Here is a 7,973-nt window from a genome sequence, read left to right on the forward strand (position 1 = left end):
CGGGCACACCCTGCACCGGGGAGGCACAACCAGGTGGAATCTGGGGGCTGTTACTGGCCAGCCAGTCCAGCCTACGTGATGCGTTCCACGTGAGGGAGAATCCCTGTATCAAAGGGGCTGCATAGAGTTCCCGAGGATCACAGTCGAGGTTGGCGCTCCCTGTCCACACTTGGGCAAACACTGGAGGCAGTTGTTAACTCCTAAGGGAGAACCGTGAACTCTAGGCTACATGGAAACCTCAGAACAAAATGCAAATTGAAAGACAATGGGTGGAAATCAATACCGACTTTCTACAACAATAAAGCCCAAGCCACGCCCACTGAGCGATTCACGGTGATCCTTTGGGGCCACTGTCCGGACAGGCTAACCAGGCATCCATATTATATTCGCCAGTAACTCTATGGCTTGCTTTTTAACCGCCATTTGATTTTTAAAAAGTTAGATTTCTTGTGTATGTGCTTTATATGTTTTTGCCTGTTTATGTGTCTGGGTACCACTTGTGTGTGCCTAGCTCCTCTTGAGCTCAGAAGAAGGCATTGCTTCCCCTGGGTCTGGAGTGACAGACAGATGGTTGCGAGCTGCCATGTGGGTGCTGGGAACTGAACCTGGGTCCTCAAAGTCCCTGAGCCCTCTCTCTAGCCCCAGCTTTACTTTGATAAGAACGTTTAACCCTTTACTTCAAGTGGGATATAAAAATTAAATTCTCAAATATCTAGACAAATATATATTTACTGTTATAAATGGACTTCCTTCCCTAAGGAAGCACATATTTTGTTAAAATGTCTCTAGAAAGACTGTTCACATGTGCCCAGCACCTTAACTATGGAAACCTTCAAAAAGATCTTCTGAGATACCCTTGAAGACTTTATTTGACTCGTTATCAGTATTGAACCATAAGGACAGCTCCTCAGTGGGAATCAGGATGCTGCCCTGGGACTTCCTTAAGAACGGGCGATGGTGGCGCACGCCTTTAATCCCAGCACTCGGGAGGCAGAGGCAGGCGGATCTCTGTGAGTTCGAGACCAGCCTGGTCTACAGAGCTAGTTCCAGGACAGGCTCCAAAGCCACAGAGAAACCCTGTCTCGAAAAACCAAAAAAAAACAAAACAAACAAACAAAAAAACAAAAACAGAAAAGATGAGAACATCATCAACCCGGTGTCTCTCATGCGGAAGCCTCTCGTAGGCGTGGATGTGTGGATACTATTGCAAGGCTGCTTTCTTTGAATGACTGTCTGATACACACTGTGTGTGTGCCCTCACACCCTGAGAGAGGCCCTGTCCTGCCGAGTACGTTCACCGTCCATAGTCTCTCCCTAGTGCAGACGCCGCTACAATAAACATGGTGTGCCTGCCTCAGTCAGGATGGGCTCCGAGGAGTGGGGTAGGACAGAGTCAGCTTGCATTTTTGTCTTGCTTCCATTACCGAGGCAGGGTCTCATTTTTTAGCCCACGCTGGTTTCAAACTCAACAGCCTGCGATCTCAGCCCAGATTAGGTTTTTTTAAAAGGCTGAAACATTTCGGCTTGTGTGAGAGGATCTTGCCCACCCCTAACCCCCAGAGATAGGGAGTTTCCCGTTTAGCTTTTCCTAATGGAGCAGTGAATGTTGAGTGGCTGCTGGATTCTCACCCCTAGGCCAGACTTCTCTGGTGTGATAGCCCTGATTCCAGAACCTACTCTTTTTAGTTCCTCTTGACTGGCTCCAAGGTTTCCTCTCTGTTCATCCTTTTTTAAAAACCTTCACTAAACTGTGTCTCCTCGGCTTGTACAAAGCCTAGTAGCATTGGCTGAGCTCATCAAAGGGTGGTGGCAAGAGTGGGGGTAGAGGGGTGTGAATTAGGTGTCACGTATTCAAATACCGAAGCGCAAGGTCACATGAACTATAACTTAATTTACTAAGCAAATTAAGTGTGGTTCAAGATCTGCTTAAGTTGGAGCCAGTCAAAACTTCTGTGTGAGTAGAGGAGGGGCTCGCCTGGCTCCGCCCCGGCTCCGCCCCTGGCTCCACCCCCAGCGCAGTAGCTCTTGGTAATTGATGACAGCTGGGTATGCACGCAGAGTTGGGTTCTTCAGGGTCAACCCTGGTAGGTTGTCTATTGGAGTTTACTTAAAGCGGCTTCTTAAGAGAGGGTGAGGGAGGGGAGAGAGCGAGAACATAAAGTTGGGAAGGAGATATGGAGGGAGAGAGTCTGAGAGGAGTTGTCAGGGGACGGGAGCTCGACACAACAGTCACACACTGACGGCGTGTACGAAAGGCTCAAAGAATAAGCAATGTTTTGAAAGCACCAGAGAGGCCGGCTGCTGCCACGTATACAACCAGCTGAAGGCCACAGTATCACGGCCACATTTCTCCAAAATTTCCAAGTCCTGTCTCTCCAGATTTCCTACTCCTCGCCCCACCCTCGACGTTTTAAGTTCTGCACCTGCGCTGTCAGCTTCGCTCTGTCCTGAAGCAAGGGTAAAGCAGAGGGAAGGTCACCCCCAGGAGTGGAAGTCGTGGTCACGTAGGAAGGCCAGGGGTCAGTTACTTGGGAGCTACGTGAGAAGTTCCAGTGTCATGTTTAACATCACACTCTATGCTGGCGGAAGGATGTGGGAACGGGGGTAGGGTCCTGGACTGCTTAAGAAAGTGACAGACTTTGGGCTAAAAAGCAATTACCTTGTTTTTATTTTTATTTTTTTTTGGTTTTTCGAGACAGGGTTTCTCTGTGGTTTTGGAGCCTATCCTGGAACTAGCTCTTGTAGACCAGGCTGGTCTCGAACTCACAGAGATCCGCCTGCCTCTGCCTCCGGAGTGCTGGGATTAAAGGCGTGCGCCACCATCGCCCGGCTACCTTGTTTTTAAAAGAATACTACGACCTTACTTTCAGATATTACATTCCATTATATTTCAAAAATCTGAATATCTATGCAGAGGTGGATAGAATGTAGTAATACAGGCTAAACGTATCGGTCAATAACAAAATATTTAGAATTAAGAGTTGCTGAGTACCTTAACACTGGAATTCCGGCTACCCAAACCAGATATCCTGTCAATATGCTCAGAAAGGCTGTTGGGTCCTGACAGGCAGCAGCATCTGGGTCCCAGCCCTTTCTGCCTGGAGACAGTTGCTAGGCAGGGCCAGATTTGCTCACAAATGCACTTTTCACCCAGTGGGCAGTATTATGATAACACACAGGCCACCTCTCAATCTCTCTTTCTGCTCTCAGTTCATTAAAAGTCACTGGGAAAAGACTGCCCGCGTGATTAACAGTCCCACGGAAGCTGCCTTGCACTAGGCTGTTTCCTGGACACAAAGATGAAAATCTCCGTCATCTAGGTTCTGAAGTACTTTATCAAAGGAGAGCTCCGTGCGTCATACACTCTTCCCTGTTTTCAGACTGAATGTAAACGTTACCCAGGGACCAGACTGGAATAATGGAATGGAGATAGACTCTCCTTTAAGATCTCTGTTGATTCACAGAGAGGAAAAAAAAAAAAAAAACAACTTCATTTCATTTACATAGACTCTGAGCAACACTAGTAGGCAGTCTGAAGCTTGTGCCATACAAGGGAGCATCTCTTTCTGATGAGAGCATTTCTAGTTGTCCGGTTGCTCCTTGGAACTGCCACAGTTTTGATATCCTCCTATTTCAAGCATTTCTCCTGAGATACCTTTTCATTTCCTTTTTGAGTTTCTGAGCCCTTGGCTGTTCGGGAATAAGTAACTTCTGAAAATATACTCACTTACTGTTCCGTCTTTCCATTTCTCCCTTCTCCCTCCCATCCTCTCTTTTGTTCTGTTATTATCTCTTCTCTGTCAGGGAGAGGGTAAGTAATTTTCAGGGTATTTCTTATGCTAGGCAAGCTCCTTACCCCTGAAATATATTCCCACTGCCCTCTAACTGCTTTCTAATCTCATAGTTCTGTGGTGGTGAAAACTATTTGATATGATTTCAACCATCCTAAGTTTGTAGAGACATTTTGTGCCCTAACACATGGTACAGCTGGGGGAATGTTTCATACTTTTTTTAACTTTTCAAATGAAGTTTGTGATGGATTGAGCATTATTAACAAGGCAGATGATGTATACTCTCATACCGACAAAGATACCTTGATGAGCAAAGGACCAGGGAGAAAACCATAGTGGACCCTGAGAAAGGGGGTGGCCGTGGATGCTGTCTGGGGCAGAGCAAAGGCCTTTCAGAATCTACTAGCAAAAAGACATTAGCAGCTTTAGAATTAACCGTTTGTGATAACAGTGTTTCTTCAGGTGGCCAGGACCCTAGAAGAGGTGACAGTTGATATAGGTACCTGGCTGTGTTCTGGATAAACGGGGGGGGGGGGGGGGGCAAGCCGTAATGTGCAGCTAAGAGGCATATTTTACCACCTCTCTCACGTGCAAACCTAGCGCTCCCCAACCGACCCATGGGCGGGGACACAAAGCCAATTGCAACTGTGTTATTGGTGGTTATTGAGATGACATCATTTTAGGAATGACTATAGAGAACTCACTGCTGCAAAATGAAAGTCACAAGGCAGAAGAAAACACAGTTTTGGTCCTGGCAATTAGACCTCATTTTTAAAGTGCATTATTCTGGAGCAGTAAGAGAGGACACTAAATTGATATAAAGCAGAAACAAATGGTGAATTCTAGGTCTAAAAAATAACTGAAAAAAATCCTCCAATAGTCAGGCTGAAGAGCTAAGATATTGTAAAAGAACAAAAGTGAATACTGAGCTCAGGAATTCTGGGGAAACACAAAGCAAAGAGCAATGTCTGAAAATAGAAGCCGAAAGTGTCAAATATTTTCATGCAGAATAGTAGAACTCCATTTAATAGAAATGCCTGAAGACAAATAGAAACATGAACGATGCTGCGGGTATCTGGCAACTTCAGCAATTTGAAAGACCATATCCGGGGGAAATTTCGATCATTCTATCAAATATATTTTCTTTCTTTCTAAACTTTATGCTTTTACATTCCGAGATACCAAATTACAAACTTCTCTTCCTCTGAGGTAAGGCTAAATCGTCACCCGAGTAAGAACACAGTTTCGTAAGAATAGGGCAAAGACGTTCACATCTTAAATAAGAGAACAAAAGCAATGGCTTCTCTTTTTCCTGGTTTATAACTTTTTGATTAAATCAACTGGATATAAACCACTAGGAAAAAAACTTGACTTAAGAAAAAACATTGGATGAATGACTAATACCAAAAGCTTAAGGGCACATGGCTTTGGAAGATTGAGATACAAATTTATTCTATTTATATTAACAAAACATGTGACATTTTAAAATCTATACACCTGAATGGCTTAGGTATAGATATGGTTAAGACGATATGAGCACTGATAACTTTAACATCCATGGGTAACTCGATACTGAGATCCTCGATGTTCCTACAAGCTTGGAAATAGTTTATCATTGAATAAGCTCTCCCAGGCCTTTCAACCGTGGATCTACTTAGACACTCCCACACTGTGGCTTTCCTTCTTACCAGCTAAGATCTAGAGTCGTTACCAGTGACGTCTGTCCCATCACCCCCTTGTATTTACCCGCATACCTTGAGCAAATGTTGGGTAGCGATGTGTGGGAGCCCTTTATGTACCAGGAAGGGGAGAGAGTCTGGGCTCTCAGACCTTACGGCCGGTACTGTCTGACTTAGGGACCGCCCACCAGGTTCCACCCCTTTAGGGTCCCACTACCCCTAATAGCGCCGTCCTCCGATTAAGTTTTAAATACACGAACCTTCTGGAGCCACAGTTAAACCATCACCAAACCAACAGAAAGAAACAGAATCACGGCTGTTTGATGAATGCTTTGGGGGGTCGGATGGCACATAGAATTAGTGCATTTAAAGACACCAAACATTCTGGTGGTAATTACCTTTTCTGGAAAATCCTCTTCCCCACAGAAACTGAACTTTTGCTCAACCTTGCAACAACCTAGTCACGTGCTTTGAATTCATGGAAAACAATGGGCACCATCTGTTTCCCCGGCTGTGTGCTCAGCTTGTGTAAACTCAAGCTGGCTTTAAGACAACTGGAACCAATCTATGTACCAGGCGTCTGCTCTGGGGCAAAACCAGTCGCCAAGTCATGACATGGAGACAAGACATCAGTTTTGAATACTCTGCCTAGTTTAGGCTTGCTTCTGGTTAGCTCTTTTTAGCTACCTTTTGCCTTGGGGCTTTTTGCTTTTCTTTCCGCCTGTAAATCTTACTTTGACTGCTTCCCATGTCTGTCTGTCTGGGGGCTGCCTGACTTCTGGCCCTCTTTCCCCTCATTCTGTTCTCTTCTTCTCCCATTCTTTTTTTTAGCCAGAATTCTCCTATTTATTCTCTCTGCACGCCAGCCCCGCCTACCTATCCCTCTCCTTCCTAGCTTTCAGCTAGCCATTCCTAGCCATTCAGCTCTTCATTAGACCAATCAGCTGCCCTAAGCAGGCAAGGTGAAACAGAGGCAACACATCTTTACATAATTAAACACACGTCCTCACGTCGTTAAACAAATGCAGAATAAGTAAATGTAAGCCACCGTGACATGGTTAAAGTAACATTCCACAGCATAAACAAATGCAGCACATCTTTGCCTAGTTAAAATAATAGTCCACAACAAGCCTGGGCTCTGGATTCCCCAGGTGATCAGCTTCTACAAGCTAAACCGAACGCACAGCTTTAATCTTAAACTATGAGCAATGCGCCCGCGCCCCCGGGCGGGAACGCTGTGGTGGGGGAGGGGTGGATAACATTTGTTTGTGGTTTTGAGTGCCGTGCTGGGTCGGTAGGTTCAGTAAAGTAACTTCCATCCAAGAGTCCTGTTAGGAAAAGGACCTCATTCCTTCTCCCCACTGTGTTTTAATGCCCTTCAATCATGGGCGTGGCCTCTGTCACAGAAGCAGCCGGAGGCCACAGAGAGAGGTAGCGAGCTCTATGGAGTCTGGTTTGCTCTCGGCTTGCTCCAGGAGGTAGATTCTTCTCTTTGGTGTGATGTCACTAGATTTTCTGGGTTTTACCCATCTCTGTAAGTTAGGGCTGATAAGTCAGCTCTGAAGCGAGCTGTCCGCTGGCCTCCCGTGCTAGGAGGTCCCAGTATATTAGATCAGATAAATTAACTAATGAAAACCCTTGCGCCCACCTTTTACATACTCTGGTTAGGCCGTAGGGCTAAGTCTTCCATCTAAGGGCTTGCTGTTAGAGACTGTGTGACAGCCACATGGCCCACCATATACTAAGAGCGTCACCGAGATTCAAGCAAAGATACCCGCAAAGGTGTATGTGGTAGGGACACCTCCAACCTATTTCTCCCCTCTCCATCATAGCCACCACGATCACAAGCTAAGATGCTAGAAACCCATTCAAATCTTTGATCCAACCAAGACGTATTTGAGAACGACCATGCTGAAGAAGAAAGCACAAAGACCTGGTGATTCTCATCCCCAGTGTTCATGTCACAGGTGTCTAAACTCCAGTATTAGAAAACTCTCAAGCAAGAGCGTTTTTCCTGCTTGAAAGTCAAGCCTCTCAAGAGACACACAGTCTTCTGATCCCAGCCGGAATCAGCTCCCCAAGTCAGTCAGCAAACCCAGCTGTCTGTCACTCTGCTGCAGTGAGAGCTGCGGGCTGCCTTCCTGCCCAGCTCCTGGCCGCCTGGCTAGCTTAGCCCCCCGAAATAACAACACACAAATTGTATTCTTTTAAACACTTCCTGGCCCATTATATCTAGCCTCTTCTTGGCTAACTCTCATATCTTGATTAACCCATCTCTAATAATCTGTGTGGCTTACCGGGAAAGATACAGCAGCCACCAGGTCAGACATGCTCAGGAGAGGAGAGGCATGGCGTCTGGCTCACTTCCTCTTCCTCCCAACATTCTGTTCTGTTTACTCCACCCACCTATGTTCTAACCTATCAGGCCAAGCAGTTTCTTTATTAATTAACCAATGAAAGCAACAGATTGATATGACACTCCCACATCACTCTGCTATGTTTA

Source organism: Chionomys nivalis, chromosome 26 (assembly GCF_950005125.1).
Source record: "Chionomys nivalis chromosome 26, mChiNiv1.1, whole genome shotgun sequence".
NCBI classification, from domain to species: Eukaryota; Metazoa; Chordata; class Mammalia; order Rodentia; family Cricetidae; genus Chionomys; species Chionomys nivalis.